A 16952-nucleotide genomic window follows, 5' to 3' on the forward strand; every position below is an offset into this window, starting at 1 on the left:
CCCTCTAAGTGTGCTGCCCCAAGCCAGAATTTGGGGTGGGGGTTGTGAAGACATTCAGATGGGCAGTAGTGATTTTAAATGGGTCTGGGACATCAGAAGTTGGTGTCCCACAGGGGTATGTTGGGGGCTCGTGTTGGTTGAGAGGGGGCCCTTTTTGGGTTTATCTGTGGCACCAGATGCAGAGGTCAGAACACCACTGACCACAATATGTGGGGTTGGGCTAAAGCATCTCTGGGGCTCATAGACTGGCCTTGTGAGCTCAGGGTGGGTAGCAGGGTCTTTGGGATTCCTACCACTCTCCATGTTGGGTGCCTCTCCGTACATCAACGTGCTCATGGTGCAGCACCAGCACACGACCCCAGGTTCTGTTTCAGTCAGCTCAGTCCTCTGACCCCAAATTCCTGACTCCAAGAGGCTTTCAGACCCATGGCCCACACATCCAGGTGTTCTCTCTCTGGGTTCTCGTAGACATCTTGGACTCCGTGTCTCCCAGCTAATAAACCCTATGCCCTCACTCCCCAGCCATGGGGGTAACCTCTGCTGCCTGCCTGCCTGCCTCCCCTCCCCACACCATGGTTCCAAGATGTGCCTTATTTCTTCTTTGCCCCAGGCCTTCAAAGACCCCAGGCTCGGAGTGAGGGTGGCCTGTGTGGCTGTCTCTCAGCCTCACTGTGCTCTGTCCTGTGCACATGGGAGCCCCTGTGCTCCACATGTTAGCTTTGCCCGTCCACCCACGTCACCCCCTTCCCTGCACCTGGACCCCCCTCGATCTGGCCTTGGTGAGGCACCTGCCCCCAGTACACAGGTGGTATTTAAGCTTCATGGAGGCCAGACAGCAGACCCCGAGAGGCCTGTTCTCTCACTCTGTTCCCAGCCACAGAGGGAACTGTAAATGTGTCATGAGTTCTGTACCCCTGATTCAGGGAAGGGAAAGAAAGGTATGCAGAATTTTACAAAGAAAAGGTCTCATTGAGGATGGGTAAGGGTCCCCTCTTCCATCGGTGCAAGGAAGGGCTGTTGTGCTAATCCAGATAGTGTGGGGAAGACAAACAGTGCATGGTACAGATGCACAGGTGTGTGCTACTCAGGTATGGTGCGGATATCGTGTTTGGCACAGACGTACTCGTGTGTGATACAGGTAAATTCAGGTGCGTGGTACAGAAGCACTCGTCCGCGGTACAGACGCTCTCAGGTGTGTGGTATAGATGCTCTCAGGTGTTTGGCCCGATGGACTCAGGTGTGTGGTACAGAAACAGATGTGGCCCCAGCCCTCCCAGTGGGAGGCAAGGGTTTGGTCAGCGGAGGCACATTGAGGAGTGGGCAGTTTGGGAGGTGATGGTCACCGGGGACTTGGGTGGCCAGTCAAGGCTTTGGTGCGTTGGGGGTAGTGGTGGGTATGTGGCTGTGTTTCCAGAAGGCCTAGAGGCGGTGGGGCTTAAGGGGCCGGAGGGTCCGCTGGGGAGTCCAGGCTACTTGAAGGGAGCAGATGGTCCTGAGGGCCCCAGCCCTGCCCAGGCCGCCCCATCAGGGTGTGCAGAAACTCCCTTCGATGCGCTGCACCCACATGGTTTCCTGCGCTGGGAGCCGTCATTTGGCCACACGGGGGCAGTGCAGTCACGCCATGCAGGGACGCCTGCCCTAGATGCCTCGTCCACAGCATGACCCATCACGTGCCCAAGGACACGCCAGCACAGAATTAACAGAAGCAGCAGAGAAACTGGAGTGAGTGGGGCTTAAGGTCTGAGGGCAGCAACACCTGTCCTGGAAAGTTGTGAACAAAGACTTAGGCAGCTTTTCACTTACTACTTTGCTTAAGCTGTGCCCTGGGTCCACTTAGACATGGGTGTTTGGGATGGGCAGGCAGAGCTCCCCTGGGGAAGATGGCCTCCGTGAGGCCAGGTCAGCTGCCACAGCCGCCCGCAATACCTGATCACTTGTCCTCTGTCCCCATGTGCCCTCCTCCCTCACCTCCCATCCCTTATTCCCTGTCCCCCGCCTGCACTCCCCCGTTCCCCCTTCCCTGGGCCCTTGATCACCTCCTCTCACATACTCCCTCTCTTGCCATTTGAATGGTGTGTTGATGACCCAGCTCTCGACTTGACTTACAGGAAGACGAAGAACCTGCTGGAGACACCGGATTCTCAGCCAGCTTCAGCCTTGGGCTCTTTGTGAAGAAAATAATCCCGGAATGGTCAGAAAGGCCTGACTTGTGGCCACGGCTATGGTCACACTAAAGTTAACCTAGCCAACTGGGAGAGCCACTTGTGTCAGTCCAGAGGAGCCTGGTCGAGGAGGAAAGCAGGTGGGGGTCTGGGGACAGAGGAGGGCCTCCGCAGGGTGGGTGAGGATTGAGGCCCCTCCTGGGGAGGGGAGGGGCTGCAGGCGAGCAGATGCGCCCTCCCTCCTGTGTTGCTGAGCAGTCCCCGTGGATCCTCCTGTCACCTGAACCCCTCAGGTCCCCCAGGCAGGGGGGCTGTCCTGCTGGGCAGCATGGGCCCCCCTCATCCCTCACCCTCACATCACCCGACAGAGGTGGGCCCAGGAGTAACCTGGGGTTCACAGCTTCTCCATAGCATTACTCACAGTTGCACATGTGAGTAAGTGTGTGTAAGTGCGTGTATGTGATTGGCCAGTGTCTGACGCCCACTAGAGTAGAGGCTCTGGGTGTCTGGCCCATGTCTGCCTCTAAAGCTGGACCATACATACCTGGTGGGTAAATGGGTAAAGCTGGGGATTCTTCCCTCTTGTGTGTATATGTGTTAAAATATATATAGCAAAAAAATTTACATTTTTACAGTTTTAAGAGTACAGTTCAGTGGCATTAAGTACATTCACAGTGCTGTGCAGCCAGCACTCCCATCCGTCTCCAGAACTTCTCCTCTTTCCAAACTGAAACTTTGTCCCCGTTAAACCCTAACTCCCAGCCCTGGCACCCACCATGTTACTCCACATCTATGGATTTGACTCCTCTTGGGACCTCATCTCAGTGGCAGTATCTGTCTTTTTGTGCTTGGCTTATTTAACTGAGCATCATAACTCCGAGGGTCATCCACATCATAGGTGTCAGAATTTCCTTTCTAGGCTGAATAATATTCTAGTGTTATTATGGAAATGGAATGGAAACCCCACATTTTGCGCACCCATTCATGTGTTGACGGACAGGTTTGTTTCCACGTTTTGGTGGCTGACTTGTGAACATTGGTACACAACTCTCTCTTAAGGTCACTGCTTTCAGTTCTTCGTCAGACGTCTGGTTATGTACCCAGAATGGTAGCTTACGTGGTAATTCTGTGCGGACTTGTCTGAGGAACTTCCATACCACTTTTTACAGCAGCTACCCATTTTCACATTCTTCCCAGTAGTGCACAAGGTTCTCATTTCTCCACGTCCTCGCCAAGAGTTGTTAATTTTTGCTAATAGTCACCCTAATGGGTGTGAGGTGACATCCCCTCTCGGTTTCCACTTGCGTTTCCCTAACGATCAGTGATGTGGAGCATCTTTTCATGGCCTATTGGCTGTTCATTTGTCTTTGGAGAAATGTCAGTGTCGTGAGGCTTTTCTCCTGTTTTCTTCTGAATGTTTTCTCGCTGATTTCAAATCTCGGATTGATTTTGAAATAGATGTATGGAGTTAGGTAAGGGTCTAACTTTTTTTTTTTTTTTTTTTTTTTTTTTTTTTTTTTTTTTTTTTTTTTTTTTGCATGTGCCTATCCATTTTCCTTACCACCATTTGCTGGCAAGACTGTCCTTCCCCATTTAATGGTCTCTGCACCCTTGTCAAACCTCATTGGCCATGTATATGAGGGTTAATTTCTCTGTACTCTCTTCTTCCATTTGTCTACACTTATCTCTTCGTGGATAAAAACTGAGACAGAGGGGGCCCATAATTTGGCCAAGGTCACATGGTAAGTGGTGGTTAGGCTTCAGTCTGCACAGAGGGCACCCTAGACCGTGCTCTTTCCTGCATGGACATGGGGAGTGCGGAGGGCACATCTGACCCTGTCCATCCTTCCCACCAGATGACACTACAGGCCAGCCAGACTGGGCTTCACCCTGTTTAAAAAAGGATCATTTCTGCTCACAATTCAGAGGGTTTTAAGATAGCAAAGTTCCTCTTGAAATTGCCTTCAAACAATACAAAGAGCCAGAGAGGGAGACAAAGCTTCAGGGTCTGCTGGTGCAGGAGACTCCTGGCCCCACGCTCCAGGGAGAAGCTCCTCGTTCCTACAGAGTGCAGGATGGTACAGGAGGGCAGTGCCAGTGAAGGGGAGTGGGGCGTAGGCAGGGGGACAAGGGAAGGCTTCCTGCAGGGCAAGCCCCTCTGTCCCAGGGCAGGAAGTCAGAGAAACTCACCACTTGAGAACATGTCTAATTAGGGCAGAGCCTCACTCTTGTAGGAAGCAAAGAAAGTTCACTTGACATTTGTAAAAGAAGCAACTCAGGAACCAGAAGAAACATCTTAGAACCCAATTTACAGCCAGTATCTGAGAGATGACCAAAGATACTGCATCCATTTAAAAAAGAACCGTAAGCTTGGTTTGCAAACATAATTCGTTCTGGAAACATGCTTGTAATCCAAACCACTTGTATCTCAAAGCAAATTTCCTCGTGAGAAATAATGGAAACTCAGATGATTCGTTCCACAACCCCAAAGCATTCATATAAAAATGATCACAATACTGTAATATACAAAATAATAAAGAAAATACAAAATAGAAAAGTAAACTAACACTTACCTTTGAAAATCTTCGTGGCTGGTGTGAGGGAAACGAGAGAGGAGGGTTATTGGGAGGACTACTTCCACTCTCACTAATGGAATCCCTATCTGTTGGCTCAATGGAATCCTTTTCTTTTTGTGCACCTTTAACAAGGAACCTATCCAATGACACTTGCTTTTGCCTCCTTTTGAGGATTTCGCGGAAATGTGACATTGCATTGTGGTTAAACAGATTCATTGCTCGCACTGCTACAGCCTTGTTCGCGTGGTGCTTTTCTACAAAATTTTGCACTGTTTCCCGCATTTTACACATCTCCTTGATCTCATTTGAAGCGAGGGATTCCTCGGCCTTTTTCTCCTCCTCCCCTGCATACGAGATCTCCCCCATAACCTCTAGCTCTTGCTCGCGATGCAGATTCATCAGTTCGTCGGTGGTCGGCTCCTGGCCATGCTCCTCCACCAGTTCCTGAATGTCATCCTCATTCACCTCCAGTCCCCTGGTCTTCCCCAAGGACACAGTTTCATCGACAACTGGCGGCTGCTCTTCATGAGCAAGCCCCTCCAAGTCAGGTCCAAGAATGCACCCAGGCCACGGGTTTCTCCAAGCAGAACTGAGGGGTCTCTCAGTGCCCCCATCCCAGGCTTTATCGATGATCTTGAGGCAGTTCACGGTGTGGAAGTGATTTTTCCAAAACTCTCGGACAGTGAGGTTTGTTCCTTCAGTCACATGAAGCATCGCTGAATAGTGCTTTGGTGTAAAGCCTTTTAAAGTTTGAAATGACTTGCTGATCCATGGGCTGGAGGACTGGAGTGGTGTTGGGAGGAAGGAACTTGACCTTAATGAACTCGAATTCCTCCAGTAAGTCGTCCTCAAAGCCTGGAGGCTAAGCTGCGGCATTACCCATAACCAGCAAGGCTTTGGATGGTAGCTTCTTTTCTTTTTTTTTTTAATTTTATTTTTTATTTTTTAAAATTTACATCCAAATTAGTTAGCATATAGTGCAACAATGATTCCAGGAGTAGATTCCTTAGTGCCCCTTCCCCATTTATACCATCCCCCCTCCCACGACCCCTCCAGTAACCCTGTTTGTTCTCCATATTTAGAGTTTCTTATGTTTTGTCCCCCTCCCTGTTTTTATATTATTTTTGTTTCCCTTCTCTTATGTTCATCTGTTTTGTCTCTTAAAGTCCTCATATGAGGGAAGTCATATGATTTTTGTCTTTCTCTGATTAATTTCACTTAGCCTAATACCCTCCAGTTCCATCCACGTGGTTGCAAATGGCAAGATTTCATTCTTTTTTTTTTTAATTTTTTAATGTTTATTTATTTTTGAAAGAGAGCAAGAGAGAGTGGGGGAGGGGTAGTGAGAGAGGGAGGCACAGAATCCGAAGCAGGCTCCAGGCTCTGAGCTGTCAGCACAGAGCCCAATGCGGGGCTCAAACTCACGAACTGCAAGGTCATGACCTGAGCCAAAGTCGGACGCTCAACCGACTGAGCTACCCAGGTGCCCCAAGATTTCATTCTTTTTGATTGCCAAGCAGTACTCCACTGTGTATATATACCACATCTTCTTTATCCATTCATCCATCGATGGACATTTGGGCTCTTTCCATACTTTGGCTATTGTCGATAGTGCTGCTATAAACATGGGGGTGCATGTGTCCCTTCAAAACAGCACACCTGTATCCCGTGGATAAATGCCTAGTAGTGCCATTGCTGGGTCATAGGGTAGTTCTATTTTTAGTTTTTTGAGGGACCTCCATAGTTACTGTTTTCCAGAGTGGCTGTACCAGCTTGCATTCCCAGGTAGATTCTTTTCTAAAAGGTATTTCTTCACTGCCGGACCAAAGACCTCGTTGATCCACTCAATGAGCAAGATACGTGTGCCCCAAGCCTTGCTGTTGGACCCACACATGACATTTAACTGGCTCTTCTGCACCTTGCATTTCCTGAAGGCTCGTAGATTCTCGGAATGATACCCGAGCGGGGGCTTGACTTTGAAATCACTTGCACTAGCACAAAGCAAGAGGGTGAGACAGTCTTTCACGGGCCTGTGACCGGGCACTGCATTGTCTTCTTCTGTAATGTACATCCTCTTTGGTGTCTCTTTCCAAAACAGCCCCGTCGCATCACAGTTAAAAACTTGCTCTGGCAGGTAACACTCAGAAGCCATGAGCTTCTGGAACTCGGTAGCAAACACCTCCGCTGCCTTAGCATCTGAACTCGTAGCCTCTCTGTGCCCCACAACACTATGGATGCCACTTCTCTTAAAGTTATCAAACCATCCCCTGCTTGCTTTGAAGCCTTCTTCGTTTTCTGTTGACGTACCTGGCAGTTTACTTATGAGGTCGGTGTACAAGGCCTTTGCCTTCTCTCAGATGAAGTTCTCGTTCACAGTGTCACCTGCTGGTCGCTTCTCATTTACCCAAACCAGAAGCAACTTTTCTACATCTTCCAGAACGCGTGGCCGTTGCTTTGACGTTCTCATAACTCCTTTTGCTGCATTTGGCTCCCTTATTTGTTCTTTGCTCTTTGGTATCGTGCAAATGGTCAATGTAGACTTCTTATAAAATCTTGCAGTTTCAGCCAATCACATACCTCGTTCGTATGTCTCGATTTCCTTCTTCCACTGTAATCATCTCCCACCACCTTTCTTTTCAGCCTTTCCCTGCTTGGGGCCATGGTGTATGTTCACACAGATGTTGACTACAGCATTAATAACCTCCTGTCATAGACTGCATGTAATGGAACTGGCAATGAGGCAGCAGAGGAGAGGGTCTATGTCTGCAGGCAGCCTGACCTAGAATGAAGCAAAGCATTCCTAGGCTCACTCTTGTCTGGAAAAGCAACGGACTGTCCACGGGTGCTTTGAAGTGACAAAAATACACCAGTGCCGGTTGTGGGCACCTTCCGATGTTCTGAAAAATCACTGATTTCTGCCAAACACTGTGGCCTGAGACTGCACATGGGAGACAGGCATCCACAATCCCGTTGAGAAAGAGAGGGAACAATTGGCTCGGCTGTGATGTGACGTTCGGTGTCACGTACTACTCGTATCTGAAGACTTGTTCGTTTATCAAGTTAAAACTTACTAGATATGTTTGTTCTTCTTGCAGAACACTTACAGAATAAGTTACTTGCAATCCAAGGTTTTACTGAAATTCTATAAGAAAGAAAACAAAATGAGAAATCTTAGAGGTTAAAAATAGACTATCTGGAAGGGAAAAGGCTGAAGAACAGGGAAAAAAAAAAAAAAACAACTAGGGAAGAAAATTTCAAAACAAAAATGGGGCCATTTTCCGGAACTAAAGGAGGTAAGGCGACTTTGGAAGGACACTCCAGATGGACAAGGCCACGCTTAAGAGCATCAGAGCCCAGGGACAAGGAGGCCCTTACTGTCTCAGAGGAGGACAGGTGACCCTGAGACTTGAAGGGACTGGCCACGCGGCAGGGACAGCACAAGGGAAGGTTGTGTCCACTGTGAATTCTGCTACTTGCTGTAAAGACAAAGTTTTCAAGACCTTTTCCTCCCGCATTCCTTTAACTAGGACACTCCTAGAAGACACGTTCCAGGAAGCTGAGTGAACAGACCAAGAGGAAGGGCTGGAATTTGGGAAATAACTGGCATGAGGACAAGTCGAAGGGAGCCAGGATGAGGGGTGATGGCAGAGCTGCCCACGTGGAGTGTGATCCGACTCGCGGACTCCGCGGAAGGCGCATTTTCAGAGCTGCTGAAGGATGTGGAGGACAGTTGCTTCAAAGAAAACCAAGCAAATGAGTCATGTTCAGTTAGGGCTGGGGGGGTTGGGAGTGGGGAGAGGCTGTACAAGAAAGGAAATAAATTACAGTAAATATGTCAGGAAATAAACTGTGGTAAATTGGCCCTCTTCTCCCCTCCCCCACCCTCTTTTCTGTCCCCGGAGTGGGTGGTTCTCGGCTCTGGGGCTGCAGCCAGGTACAAGGTGGATGAGAGTTCCTGCACCTTCCCCCAAATCCCAATGCCAGGTGGTGAGGGACACAGGGGTGGCTTCTGCCTCTAGAGGTAACTTGCACTGAGGGAAGCGAGGCCAGGCCAGGACGAGCTGGGAAGAGCCTCGCAGTCAGAGGGAATAGCACCTGTGAAGGCCGATGGGGGAAGGCCGATGACGCAGGCAAGGTGATGGGCAGAGCCTGGATGGTCTTTGCTGTGGGCTCTTCACAAGTGTGGACTGCTTGGGAGTGGGTGGCTTATGCCCATCAAGGGCAGTCTCCGGGGAGGAGGGGGAGCTGGACACTGGCTTTCCTCTGCACCGGGGGCTGTGCAGCATCACCAGTGCTGGGCCCGTCCTGGGAAGTGGCAGCGAGGTGTTCCTCATGGTGTGGGAACAGCGAGGCTAAAAGGGAGCCCCGGGGGTGCGGAGCTGCTGTCTTCCCAGGTGGGGGAGTGCCAGCTCTTACTACAAAGGTCCAAACTGGGAGACGGTCCTGCAATTGGCCTGGACCCACCTGACTTCTGCCAAGATGTGCCCTCCCCCTCCTTGGAAATCATACACATGTGTACTTATTGAACAACAACCAAAAAAAAAAAAAGTACTACATGCTTCCTGCAAAAATGTTCAGGCATTGTAGAAATTAAAAGAAAATTACAGTTCACCTGTAACCTCAGTTTTTCTCTGTGCACAATGCACATTACAAATGTTGGATCAAAATGCGACTACTGCGTTTAGCTACTTAGAAATACAATATATCGCAATAGAGCTGCAAGTTTACCTGTCACCTGCGGTAATTTCAGGTGTGCACCAGGAAAGGAGCAGGGAGAGCAGACGGACAGTGGTGGCCTTGGTATGGAGTGGGTCTTCTGAGGGCACAGGAACAGGCTGCTCCCCTGCGGGTATCTAGAGAAGAGCATTTCTGTGAGGGGACAGCGAAGGCACGGGTTCTGAGGCTCACATTCAGAGCACAGCAGTGAGTCTACGAAGGGAAGGACTTTGGGAGCGTGCGGGGAGTTGGGATTTTGCTCAGAGCCTGGTGGGGCCTAGAGAAATACCTTTGGCTGCAGCTGTGGGGCTGGACGGGGAGCCTCTACTGGACTAGATGTGGCGAAGCCCGGTGGGGCTGGGGTGAGGGGTGGGTCCTTGAGACCACCCAGGGACTAGACTTGGGATGGGGGTGGAGCGATCCCACGGCGGGCCAGGTGAGGACAGTGGCATCGGAGCGCGCTGGGGTCTCTGGTGTCCCCTCAGACGCTGGGCAGAGACCACAGGATGTGAGGCCGGGCTCCTGGGGGGTGTGGGGGTGGTGCAAAGTCAGGACGCCTGGTGGAGCAGGGGAGGGGGCCACAGACCTTCAGGGTGGAAGAGAAGGAGCCGCCGCCGTGGCCCAGGGAGGAGGGGGAGGGGGGGGATACGCGCCTGCAGAGTGCGGGTGAGCCGAGCAGGGTCCCAGCCTGGTGGGTTCTGGACTGGGACATCCGCAAAGACCTGGCCGGTCCTGGAAAGTTCAGGACGAACGTATTATGTTAATATTTTATAGTTTGTAAAACTTAAAAAAAAAATGTTTATTGATTTTAAGAGCGACAGAGAGAGGGAGAGAATCCCATCAGCGTGGAGTCCATGCCCGGCTCAAACGCCCCAGCTTTGGGATGGTGACCTGGGCTGAAATCCCGAGTCCCACACTTGCTCCACCGAGCCGCCCAGGCGCCCCTACAGTTCATAAAACTTTTTAGTCCTTTTGATTCTTCGCGATTACCGCAGGACCGAGGCCGCAGGAGAGGGGAGGGCAGGGGAGGGGAGCCCGGGCCCCACTTCTCTGCAGCGCAGGTGCCGGCTCTGCCTCCGAGGGAGCAGGTGGGTGGGGACGCGTGACTGGGGGCGGTGAGTAGAGTCTGGGGCTCCCGCCGGGAGCACAGGGGCCTCGAAGGGCACAGGGCACCCCGAGCGGACGGAGTCCTGGACAGACCTCGGGGACGCGATGCGCGCGCGCGCGCGCCCCCTGCCGCCTCCCGGGTCCGCTGGGCCGCGGGGCGGGGCGGGGCGGCTCGCGTGCCGGGGTGGGGCCGTCCTTCCGCAGCCGCGGCCGCTGCGGGTCCCCGAGATGCGAGCGCCGGCAGCCGCGCCACCAGAGCTCCCGGCCCGGGTAAGTGCGCAGGGGCGCGCCCCGCTGGCCCCGCTGGCTCTGCCCTCCTGCCGCCCCATCCTCGCCGCCGTGGGCCGTGGGGTCCGACCGGCCACTTCTTAACTGAAAATGGAAACGGGACGTTTGAGGGAAGCCGACCCTCTGCCCCTGCTCGTGGCCCCTCGGTCCCCCCGCCCCCGCAAGCTGTGGATCGAAGCTCCTGCCTGTGACCCACCGCCTTGGGGCCGGGGGGGGGCTAATTGCCCTTTGCTCTCGGTCCAGTTTCTTTCAGTAGCTCTTTTGGGCAGATGCTGGTAGGGGGCTTCGCCCTGTCCCCCCCCCCCCCAGCCCTCCCCAGGGCGGCGACCTGCCCCCCCCCCCAGCCCTCCCCAGGGCGGCGAGTGGAGGAGGCCGGAGGTGGGGGTCCTTGGAGCTGGGGCGGCGCAGCTTGACGCCCTCCTTCCGGGCGGGAGCACCAGCCTTGGTGCTCACACTTGGGAAGAGCGGAAGGGCCCGTGTTCCAGGAATTCGCTCGGTTTCGGTTAGCGGCACCAAGAAAGGTTTTTTCCCCAAAAGTCTTCATTCGAGTGGTCAAAAATCCCAGACTGTGGGCCCAGCGCAGACCATCAGGGACCTCCCGACCCTGTTGTTCCCACTGTGACTCCAGTTGGTTAAGGGGCCACCCTCAGGGGCAGGTGAGGGGTCAGGGTCGGAGGTCAGAGGCCTCCGCAGCTCTGTTCTTGCGTCCTCCCTCCTCTGTGTCCAGGGGCTGGGGCTGGAGGCATCTTCCCCCTTTGGAATTGCCCAGGGGGCCTTCAGCTTTGGCTGCCCCAGGTATCTCATGGGGGGTGGAGGGAAGCCCCTACGACTTACCCGTGGCCTCTGTTTGACCAGCCGTAGCTAGTCCTTGAGGGGCTTGACGCAAAAGGGGGTGCTTAAGTGTGTGCCTGGGACATCTTCTGTCCCCAAGCTCTGGATCCTTGACAGTTGTGTACCCGGCCTTTTCTTGGCCTGGTCAGCAGCCTGACTCACTGAGGGCAGTCTTCAGACAGCCTCTGGTAGAGGCCGGCCCCTAAGCCTGGACAGCCTCCACCCAACATCCGCCATTTGGGATCACGTCTGGCTTCTGCAGGCTCCCGGATGGGAGCCCTATCATGGTGGCGCTCTTAGCACCCACCATTAAGAGGAGACCCTGTGCTGATGTGCAGGCTGTCTCCACTCCTGGTGGGGGGCTAGCAGGCAGAGCAGCCCGGCATGGGAGGCTGTGTGGTCAGCAGCGGCCCTGCAGCGGCCTGTGGCTGGCACTCACCTCCTTTATGATGAGGACTTTGCTGGTAACTGCTGGAGTTTGGACTCAGAGCTCCTGGTGCAGTTCAGCATCACTGCGTGCCTGTGGAAAGATGGCTTGGGACACACACCCAGACAGGGGTGATGGGGCACCACTGCATGCGGAGGGGTTTTAATTTTGGGACAGTCATTGCTTTTACCATAAGAGAAAAATTCTCATAAAAGCTCAGGTTTCTCCAAAGAAACCCACAGTCAGCTCAGAGCTTAGCAGCGATGGAAGGTCCACAAACCACCGTGTTGGGCCCAGCTCCCACCCGCGGGTTCCCCTGTGGTGCCCAGGCTTCTGGCCACCTCCCACCCCAGCAATGACCATGGTTGCAGAAAAGACCCTGGTCCAGGCCAACCGCAGGCCGCAAGGAGCCCAGTGTGGAGGGTCTCCTGCCTTCCCCCTCCCCTGCTTACTGACAAGGCGTCTGTCACCTGCATCTGAGGCAGAGACCTGTGTCTTGCCTCAGAGGGGCATTTCTTCAAGGAGTTTGGTCCTATCCCAAGGAGGCTTCATCTTTTTGAGGAGAGGGCACGTATTTAGTAAAATGGAGCAACCTGCTGCCGTACTATCCACTTCCTACATGTTGGGTTCCTAGGGCAGAAACCTCAGCACAGATGGAACCCCAAACTGTGGTTTTTCCAGCGAGTTCTGTGGGGGGTGGTGTCAATGGGCCGACTCCTTTAATTTCTTCCACACAAACCCCAATGGGGGTGGTGCCTGGAGACTTTTATCTGCCCTTGGTTGTTGCTTTTGCCGTAACCTGTGTTTTGGGGGTCATTCTGAATGCTGAGGTGGAGACATGGAGGGAGAACGTGGCTTTGTGGGGCAGGCAGGCAGTGTGCAAGACGGGGCCTGGATCCTGTCCCAGCTTCTGCTTTGGGGCAGAGGGCTGTGGGTGAAGGGTAACTAGGGGGTCAGTGCCACCCCCCGTGGGAGTGTCCCTGGCCCCCTCCTCATCTTCTCTGTCATCTCCTCCACCCCCACACCATCCCTGCTCCTGGCTTGGGGCTCATTTGAGGAATGGTGATGCTGGGGATGGGGTCTCCTTCACCTTTTTAAAAAAAATTTTTTTTAATGTTTTTATTTATTTTTTTGAGACAGAGGGAGACAGAGCATGAGCAGGGGAGGGGCAGAGAGAGAGGGAGACACAGAATCGGAAGCAGGCTCCAGGCTCTGAGCTGTCAGCACAGAGCCCGACGCGGGGCTCGAACTCACGGAGTGTGAGATCATGATCTGAGCCGAAGTCGGACGCTCAACCGACTGAGCCACCCAGGCGCCCCGGTTCTCCTTCACCTTTGGCTTCACGGGTGGCTCTGTGGGCTGTTGAGTGCTTGGCCCCTCTCGGGGTGCAAGGAAACATCCCTGGCCTTTTGTCCCCCTAAGCTGGGGCCAGGCCTGGGATGGTGACCTTGCACTCTGGCCTCCAGCCACTGAAGGCCCGACCTGGCTTCCCAGAGAAGTGCACGCATGGTGGCCGTGGCACAGGGTGAGGCCGAGAAGGCCAAAGCATCCGTCCACCCGTTTGTGTTGTAGCCTGCAGCCGCCAGGCCACATCCCTGCACATGCTCCAGAACGCTCCTGTGCTTGCCCACTTCATCCCTGGCAGCCCAGAAATGTACATCTGTCCCCCAGGGCCCTGCAGCTCCCACCCATTGTCCGCTCCCTCTGTGCAGAACACCCTCAGACATTTCCAGTGTGCTCTATCCACTTCTCCACTCTGAAAACTCCACCTGTATTTGCATATAGATTTGTGTTGTGCTTTTCGTTGAGGTAAAACTCACATAACCTAAAAGTAACCATTTAAAAATGTATTGTTCAGTGTATTTATTTAGCATATCGCCGAAGTTGGGCACCTACCACCTCTGTCTACTTCCAAAACATTTTCTTCACCCCAAGTTAAACTCTGCACCCATTAAACAGTCATTCCCCATTCCTTCCTCCCAGCCCTGGCAACCACTGCCCTACTTTCTGTCTATGGGTTTGCCTGTTGTGGACATTCCTTCCACATGGAACCAATACCTGACCCTTTGTGTCTGTCTTCTCTCGTGTATCTTCATGGCTCATTTGTGTGGTGGTGCGCATCAGAACCCCATTCCTTTATGTGGCTGTGTGCATAGACCACACTTCGTTTATCTGTTCATCAGTTGGTGGGCTTTGGGCGGTTTACGCTTTCTGGCTCCTTGTGAATAATGAAGCTATGAGCGTTTGTGTGCCAGATTTTGTTTAAATGTGTGTTTTCAATTCTCTTGAACTTACACCTAGGAGTGGAGTTTGCTGGGGTGTGTGGTAACTCTAACTCTTCGGGGAACTGCGCGCTGGTTCCCACAGCAGCTGTACCATTTTCCGTTGGCAAAAGCAGCCACAGTGTCCCAGTCGCTCCGCGTCCTCACCAACACTTGCCATTTTCCCTTTGTTTTGTTGGTAGCCATCCTAGTGGGGAGTGAAATGCTGTCTCCTTGTGGCTTTCATTACATTTCCCTAGTGACTAATGATGTGGAGCATCTTTTCATGTGTTTGTTGCCATTTGTATATTTTCTTTGGAGAAATGTCTGTTCAAGTCCTTTGCCCATTTTTAATTGTACTGTTTGTCTTTTTGTTGTTGTTGACTTGTAAGAATTCTTTATATGTCCTGAATAGTAGACTTATCAGATGCATAATTTGCAAACGCTTTCTCCCATTCTGTGGGTTGTCTTTTCACTGTGTCCTCTGAAGCACAGGTTTTTAATTTTGATGGAGTCCCATGTATTTTTTTTTTTTAACTTTTTTATTTGTGCCTCTGGTGACATATCTAAGAATCTGTTGCCAAATTTAAAGTCATGAAGCTAGAGCCCCATGTTATCCTTAAGGATTTTATAATTTGAGCTCTTACACTTAGGTCTTTAATTTTGCTGGTTTTTCCTATGGTGTCAGGCAGGAAACAACTTCATCCTCTTGCATGTGGGCACTCGGTTTACCCCTTTGCTGAAGACACTCTTCTTTCCCCGTCGAACGGCCTTGGCACCACAGATTGTCTGCTCTTATGCCACATTTTGCTTCTTTTTAATGCTTTTTAAAAACCTTTTCTTATGGAGAATTTCAAATCTTTGACGAAAAGGGAGGGAATTTTATGATGAGCCCAACTTATTCATCAACCAGCACAGATGGGCAGCTATCAATATCGAATCATCCAGTCTCACTTGGGCTCCCTGATTACATAGGAACAAATCCCTGACAAGTCATGTTTTTAGTATGTAACTTTTAAAAATCAGCTTTTTGTATTTTTAACTTAACTTCTTGTTTGAACTGAGAGACTTTGAGGAAGAAATGTCTACAACGGTGGAGTGGCTGTAAGGGTGACAAGGCGACTCTGAGGGCACTCCAGGGCTGGCAGAGAGAGCATGCTGAAAGCATGCCCTTGGACATGGTCCCTCGGGCCTGGAGAGGGTATAGTTCAGCCCCGTGGATGGTGGAGAAGGTCACTGAGTTTCTCCACCTCTGGTGGTGGTGAACCGGAGCAAAGGAAAATCTAAAACCCTGGGAGCAGAAGCCCCTTATTCCTGCAAAGTCCCTCCGGGGCCTCTGCTGGCAGGGGCCATACTGTGCTATAAAAGAAGAAATGCTTGAAGGGTCTGCCAGGCATGCAGAACGAGCAAGGAGGGGTGGATTTGGAGCCTGGAGGCAATAAATGGATACCTGGCACAACTTTTGAGGACGAGGGTACCTCCTAGGGAACAACAGCATGGGAGCCTGCCCCAGGGTCCTTCAATCTTCCCCTCCTGGCCCAGGCGCTATAGTTGCTACAGTTGCCCTGACAGCTGCATATGTTATAAACCCCACGATACCTTATTATCATTGCTGTTTAAACAGTTATCTTTTGAAGACATTTAAATAGTAAGAACAAACCTTGGTTTTGTACCCAGCAGTTCCTGTTTTCTGTGCCTCCTGTTCCATTTTGTAGACCCATGTTACCATCTGGTATCATTTTCCTTTGGCCTGAAGACACCCTTTCACATTTCTTATAGTGTGGGTCAGCTGGCAGTGAATTCTTTCAGCTTTTGTATGTCTGAAAAAGTCTCTAGCCTTCAGTTTTGAAAGCTATGTTCAAACGGTGTGGAATTCTAAGTTTCAGGGTTTTTCTCTCCGTGCTTTAAAGACGTAGTCTCTACACTTTTCTGATGAGGCACCCACTTTCATTCTTACCTTTGTTTCTCTGTACCCGATGGCCATTTTCTCTGGTGGCTTTTAACATTGTTCTATATATCACTGGTTATGAGCAATTTGATTATGACTGGCCTTGCTGTGATTTTTTTAAATGTTTTTGTGCTTGGAACTTATTGACCTTCTGAAATCTGTAAGTTTATATTATGTTTGGACAAATTTTTACTATTTATTAAATTTCTTTCTGTCGCCTTCTATAACCTCCTACTCTTTAGAGCCCAGTTATACACATAGTGAAATTCTTGAAATACCTAAGTATTTCATTTTTATTTTGGTGCTATTATAAATGGTACTGCTTTTTAAAAATCTGTGTTCTGATTGTTCATTGCTACTCTACAGAAACGCACTTGACTTTTGTATCTTGTCCTTTTACCCTTTGACCTTGCTGAACTCAATTATTATAAGACATTTACCTTAGTAAACTTTTTGGAATTTTCTGTATGTAGAGTTGTGTTGTCTGGGAATAGAGTTCTGTCTCTTCCTTTCCCAATGTTCTGGCATTGCTTTTTCTCACCTTATTGCCCTGACTAGGACACACATGTGGCACAGAGTAGGAAGGGAAATGAAGGGCCGTGCCTGTGAACTCAGAGGACAAGCTCAGTTTCCCGC

At 51.3% G+C, this 16952-nt stretch overlaps 1 protein-coding gene across 2 annotated transcripts in view; it reads left to right on the top strand.

The window, feature by feature from the left end:
• Positions 1-1577: 1577 nt before the first annotated feature.
• AHRR (aryl hydrocarbon receptor repressor) overlaps positions 1578-16952 on the top strand; it is a 92596-nt gene continuing 77221 nt past the window's right edge. Inside the window, exon 1 of one of the 2 annotated variants that reach the window (XM_019438255.2) lies at positions 1578-2302. The gene's annotated coding sequence lies outside the window, so the exon portion shown is untranslated. Of the gene's footprint in view, positions 2303-10731; positions 10832-16952 lie in introns of those variants that run through there. The other variant, XM_019438254.2, reaches the window with a different exon arrangement.

This window comes from Panthera pardus, unplaced genomic scaffold, assembly GCF_024362965.1.
Source record: "Panthera pardus isolate Hobbes unplaced genomic scaffold, ASM2436296v1 HiC_scaffold_2, whole genome shotgun sequence".
NCBI classification, from domain to species: Eukaryota; Metazoa; Chordata; class Mammalia; order Carnivora; family Felidae; genus Panthera; species Panthera pardus.